The sequence below is a fragment of the Somniosus microcephalus genome, chromosome 20, assembly GCF_052327205.1.
Source record: "Somniosus microcephalus isolate GS21.2 chromosome 20, FLI_Smic_1.0, whole genome shotgun sequence".
In the NCBI taxonomy this organism is placed as follows: Eukaryota; Metazoa; Chordata; class Chondrichthyes; order Squaliformes; family Somniosidae; genus Somniosus; species Somniosus microcephalus.
In genome coordinates, this window is record NC_141006.1 from 16,951,307 (window position 1) to 16,957,934 (window position 6,628).

The window sequence follows — 6,628 nt, forward strand, 5'->3', positions numbered from 1 at the left end:
TCTGTCTGTTTCCATCTCAGTGTACAGGGAGTCACAGGTGCAAACCCACATTTCTTCCACTCTATGACAGCGCATTAGCTCGCCAAATACAAATATTTTTATAGCACTGACACATTAGACTAGGGTGCATTACACAACAGATGAAGCTGGGGCCTCGGAGCTAACAGAGGATCTTCAGGAGGACCGGGTGTTACGCGTCCTTTTTTTTGTAAGTGGGTCAGTAACAACCTGCAAGCATTTCTCTAAGTGACTGCATGTGCACCTTTGTCTTTCTCTTTCTCTCTGTCTCAGTCTCCCTTCCTGCTGCTCATTCAGGTGGCACAGTAGAAATTCTACCATCATGCCCGTTTCTGCCTCCTAAAGATGGCAGGCCTGGCACAGGGAGCCAAGGGGAATTAATTTTTTCCACATTTCACGAAACTAGCATCTGAAGGACGGAGTTCCTAGATACAAAGTTGAATCACTCCAGTGGTGATGTGAAGGCTCCATGCTGCTTTTAGCAGAGTGCTTGTTCAGAGTGGTGCTGATAGAGGCCCTTGTCTATCGCCTCTACTCTCATACCCTGGGCCCCAGCACCAATTTAAAACAACGCAGACTGCCACGGAGACTGTGCAGAAAGTAATTAATGTAGCAATCACAGCACCTTTAGAGAAAGATCTGCCGGTCTGCTGAGGAGGAGATGTAATCATCACAGGGTCTACTCCTCACGCTGAAGGCTGCTGAAATGGTAATTAATTTCTTTTTAAATGTTGGGAGTGCACAACAAACACGAGGAGCAGCTGAAAGGGAATAATAATTTGGTGGGTCAGGTGGGAGGCAAGACTTTTGTCTTTCAGGTGGTGAGCGACCTGTCACGTATGTCCAGTGTTCTCTCGTTTTCCCTATTTCCAGGGTTTGTGTTTTTCCTTTGCTAATGGTGGTCTGGGTATCAGAACAGCATCTGCACTCCAGCTGAGTTACTCAGCTCTCCACTCCGTGTCCATGTGCTGGAACTTGTTAAGGATGAATTACTGGTTAATTTAGCTAATCAGTTGAAATTCCATGTTTGCAAAAAAAACATGCCTTTAATAAGTGTATGGGAAATGCTGCTCCACTGAATGACAGATCAATGGTCCGAGATAATGTGCTCGATGTATTGTCCTTGGTTCACCTGCACTCGCAGTTATCCAAGTTAAGGCTCGGTAATTTTTTTTTTAAACACGCTTTACACCATAATTGTTTTCGATAAAATGCCGGGAAACAATTAAATAAAACAAATATGTTTTTGCTGAGAACAGAATGGATTTTTTTTCAGAAAAAGCATTAGCTACAGCAGTGAGTTACAATCTAAGAACGGAGAATCTACCCGAGAGCTGGAATTCGACGCTCTCATTACTAATCGACGGGAACAATAAGAGCGTAAGTCCTAATTTTAACCCCCACCTGTGTGCACGACGAGACTGGGACATGCGGAGGGTTAAAACATGACAGTATCCTTAATTCTGCATTCATGCTGCAATCATGATTTTTACTCCAGGAATTACCGAGGTGCATGAGGCATTAATCAATATTCAAAAGTCTGGTCTCATGTCGGCATTGGATCCCGACAGCAATTTTAACCCCGACCCGATTTTAATCCTGACGCAATTTTAACCCCGGGCTGTGTGAGTCACACAGTAATGGCTGTGGTGCGGAAAACCTGTTGCAAATTAAGGAGCAACCATGGATGGTGGACATAGAGCAAGGGAAGCACCCAGATTCAATGACGCATCACTGGAATTACTGCTGGGTGCAGTCAGGAGCAGCAGGGACATACTTTTCCCCAGCAATGGGAGGAAGAAACTTGCTGCTCTCACCAAGAAGGCATGGTTGAAGGTAGCGGTGGTGGTGAGCAGCAGGAGCGCAGTGCCCCGGTCTTGAATGTGTTGTGAAAATAAATTCACATCTAAACCGTGTAAAAGTAAAAAAATGCAGTTTATTATCAGAGCTCTGGGAGAAGAGTCTCAGACCCCACGGTCTGTGCGAGCACCTTCTCGTTCTCTCTTGGTTGGTACAGCTTTTTATTCTATTTTCATCCAATCACATTGTATTACAATAATCACCTGATCACATTGTATTACAATAATCACTTGATCACATATGGCTTATTTATTCTTTTCAGTATTAGTAAAGGTTAGTTACATCTTACTATGCCTTTGGTCACAGGTCAAATTCCCATGACCCCTATATTCTGCCGGATTGCCTGCCTCTCTTCTGCGGCCATGTTCGCGCCCGGGTGGCCCTGGAGATGGAGCACGCGGTGTCCGCCGGTGCGCTTGAGTATTTCCGTGACCGGTAGGTGCCGCGGGGACTGGAGTGCATCATCAACTCGGAAAACCCAATTTTAATTTGATTTGTTAAGATTTAGTTGAACTTTTGTTTATTTACAGTCCAATTGGTTTTTTTTGGGGTTCAAACAAAAAGAGGACCCCTATATTCTGCTGTGTCTACAATTTTTAGCTAAAGCAGCACATTTCTTATCGCTTAACACACATTCTGTCTTGTCCCACAGCTGCGTCTTATCTCTGTTTTGCAAAGTTTCTCGACACTGTCCTTTGTGCAAAACTAGCGAAAGTAGCACGAAAGTCTTTTTCACATGAGAAAGTCTTTTTCATAAAAGAAAGTTGTTATTCTGAGAGGGTTAATTTTAACCCCTTCAGTTGCAATGCAGTAAGCGGTTAAATGACCTAACCAGGTCAGGAAAAGTGAGTACATTTGCTGATTCACCCACATCCTGTGCTTTAAGACCCCCACCCACCCCATTTCACTCTGTCTTGCCAAGCATACGCCATCAGATCACTCCTCACACCAACTCAAATTTCAGCAGCACCCAGCCCTCATATTCTATGCACTTTATCACCTCCCCATTTATCCTTCCACCATTGCCACTCACTCCCATCCTTATGCAATGTGATGCATCGGTCTCCTAGTCACCCTCACCGAATGCATTGCATCCATCAGGTGAATACCTCACCTTCACTCACTTGCATGTCTGGTTTTTTGACCCTTGTAGGAGAAGAGAGCATAAAACACAAGGGTGAGGGACAGGACTGGAGGTGGTCCACCACAAATAGTCCAGCTCACAGATGCAGAGGAGGACACCTGGGAGATAAGTGGCATAACTGCATCTCTCTCAGCTGGAGATGGAGAGTCAGGGAGCTCGCAGATAGCTGGTGACAGAATTACATACGTCTCTGACACAGATATGATGGGCAGGATTTTCATTGGGCTGTGGAGGCAGGATCGGAGGCGTGTGGGGGGTTAAAATCCCGAAATCGGGGTCCCGAACCCATCCTGCCCCCAACCCACCTCCATGCCAGTTTCAAAGGAGGCGGGTACCCGCCCCGCACTGGGAAGGCGGGAAGGGGATTAGTGCCAATTAATTGCCTGTTAACAGGCAGTTTTTAGCCTAATCACTTTTTAATGTTGAAGTGTGGGATTCCCAACGGCTCCAAACCACGCCAAGTTAGAGGAGGCGGACCGTCGGGATGAAGGGCTTGGAGGGGTTGAGGTGTTCAGGTGAGTGATGAGTGCATGAATGCAAAGGTAAGTGTGTTTGGTGTGTGTAAAGTCTTTAAATAAGTTTTACATACATTTACTTACCTGTACAGCCTTCCTTCCTTCAGGTCTCGGGAGTCCCTCATCTCACTGGCACAGAAAGCAGAATGGCCGCGAGCTGTCAAAAATTGCAGCATTCAGCTTTCTGTTCTGGAGAGGTTTCTAAATCATCCTGAGAGGAAGGAATTATCTTAGAATGCAGATTGTCAGTGTTTGACAGCTTCAAACAGCTGTGAAACGCTGATATATCATCTGTCAAAAGGTCTTGACAGATGAAATATCAATCTGTGACATCACCTGTTGCCGGGTGGCCCCTAATTGGCCCAGCGGGCTCAACAAGGTCAATTAGCTGGGCGGGCTCAACAAGGTCAATCAAGTCAAAATCGCGTGGGTTGGCTAGAACTCGATGGAGGCGGGACTACAACCCCGAAAGTTGTAGTCCCGCCTCCTACCCGACTCCTCAATGAAAATCCAGCCTGATGACTTTATTTTATCAATGACTGAACTATCTGAAGACTGAGTATACTGATTGTCAAGATCGTTACTTTGCCATGACTAATACATATCCCTTACTTTTGTCTTCCAGGGGCTTCACGTGTACAAGTGTCGCTCGAGATGCATGAGGACAATTCCTCAGAGGTCCTCATTCCTTCTGAGGGTGCACCATCACAGGACATACAGTCATGCACCAGCGCAAATACTTGCATTTCGGTGGGTCCACTTGGACAGTTAGTTGGGTTTTCACCTGGTGATTCACACCTCAAAAATGCCCGAGCAGAAACTGGTGGCAGGGACAGCTGTGGAGAGTCCATGTTGAGGAGGGTGTGATCCGCTCCGAGCTCTGCTCATCTGGACACAGATGTTGAACCCCGTTGGCTATTGTTGAGAAGGAGAATGCCAGATGTGCATCAGCAATTTAGCCAGTTACTGACAGACGGGCCACGCGCATGCTGCACAATAGTGTAGAGGATGGAGGAGTCCAACTCCATCCCTTGTAGATTGGTGAAGAAGGGAATTGTGAAAATGTCTGCCATGGAAAGAGTGGCCACCTCCATGGAGCTTCAAGCGCAGCTCTGAAATGAGTCCATGCAGGCCATGATCACGGCTGTGTAAACTTTGGATGCCAAATTGTTTGCCACCTTAAACAGGCTGACACAAACCATATCCGTGGCCATACAACGCATCACCGATCTTCACCAAGCTGGTCTGCAGCAGAGTGGTAGGAGTGATGTGGCGCTGACCCAGGAGCGGGAAGATGGCGAAAGGGGGCATGGAAGAGGGAACACCACTTCAAGCGCTCCCACTTCTTACCCGTTGCTGCCCCTCAGCCAATAACGGACATGCTGCCTTGTCTCCCGATGGCCGAGTCTGCCGCTGCACAGGTGCAGGTGGAGCAGTTTTTGCCGGGGCCTTCAGGAGCTCTGAAACCCAGAGTTCATCGGTCAAACGCATCTCGGCAGCCAGGGCAGGGATCTGAGCAGCCTGCCTCTACCTCTGCTGAAGCCACATGGGATGCACCACATAGAAACGCGAGGAAGTGTAAGGTCAAGAAATTGTAATTCTCCAAGTGTATGCACATGGGTGTTTGACAAAATTTCATGTTGTTAAATTTCCTTTTTTTATAATGGCACATAAAATTTATTGATGAGCGCCACTTCCACCTTTTGCCCATTATTGCATCCTGTGTATCAACTCACCCTTTCACTTTGTTCATGATGAATGCCAATACATAACATTAGTCAGATGTGCAATGTGTGGCTGTGTGTTTGAAGGACTGTTTAGCGCAAAGGGAGGGGTTTGGGAGTGGTGCTGGTGGTGGGAGCAGACCGCAGCACTTCACTTGTTATGTTTTCCTGTGTGAGTCAACAGTAGCTGAACCTTCATGCTATTAGGGCATCCCTGGCGTCCCTAGTATCAATGTGTATGGCTGGTCTGCTGATGGGTTCCCCATCTTCATCCTCCTGCTCATCCTCCTCCTCCTGTATTTTCTCCTTATCCAAAGATGAGTGATGAGTCCCTTCGTCCTCCTCCACCTGCAATCCTCTCTGCTGCACAATGTTGTGCAGGACGCTGCACATCACTAACATTCTGTACAGCCTTGCTGGCGAGTACCTTTGGGAATCCAGCCAGTGAGGCATATCCAGGTGCTCGCTCATTCTGACTATTGTCAGCACAGGGGATGTTTACAGAACTCCAAGTCCTGGCAAACAATCCATCCATCACTTGCCTGATGGACGCCTCCAGACCTATCGAGGCACCTGAAGTGCAACGTCAACATTCTGATGGCTTGCTCTATGACACACCATGTGGTCATGTGCCTCTTGTTGTCGCACTCCTGTGCCTCATTGGTGGGGTTCCTCACAGGTGTCATGAGCCAAGCTTAAAGGGGGCATCCCTTGTCTCCTAATAACCATAAATCTGCTTCAGGCACAAAAAGGTCTGGAATGTTGGACTGCCGCAGTATGAAGGCACCACGACAGCTCCCAGGGAATCTGGCGCAGACCTGCATGAATCTCTTCTTGTGGTTGCACGCCAGCTGTGCATTGATGGATGAATATCCCTTGTGGTATCTAAATCTCCTGGTTGCTGTGGCGGTGCTCGGATTGTCACGTGTGTGCAATCGATGGCACCCTATACCCAGGGGTATCCAGCCAGAGAGGCAAATCTGGGTGTTCGCTCATTCTGACCATTGTCAACAAAGGGGACATATACCTAACTCCCAGCCTTGGCAAACAATCACTCCATCACCTGCCTTATGCATTTATGCGCAGTGGACTGCGAGACCCTCGAGATGTCTCCAGTAGCGCCCTGGAATGAACCAGAAGTAAAATAATTGAGAGCTGTGGTGATCTTCACAACCATGTGTTCGCCAGGGACAGCAGGGGGCAGGTCTTCTTCCAGGAGGCTGCAGATCACATAGGATTACATTACATAGGATATATGGCACAGAAACAGGCCATTCGGCTCAACCAGTCCATGCTGGCATTTATGCACCACTCGAGCCTCCTCCCGTCTTTCCTCATCTGAATCTATCAGCATAACCCTCTATTCC

The 6,628-nt window shown here is 47.6% G+C and overlaps 1 long non-coding RNA gene across 1 annotated transcript; it reads left to right on the forward strand.

The window, feature by feature from the left end:
• Window positions 1–797: 797 nt before the first annotated feature.
• Window positions 798–5,272, forward strand: LOC147103067 (uncharacterized). The gene is made up of 3 exons (XR_015072986.1): window positions 798–1,181; window positions 1,278–1,398; window positions 4,163–5,272. It is a non-coding gene; the product is annotated as an uncharacterized LOC147103067 (long non-coding RNA).
• The last annotated feature ends 1,356 nt before the right edge of the window (window positions 5,273–6,628 follow it).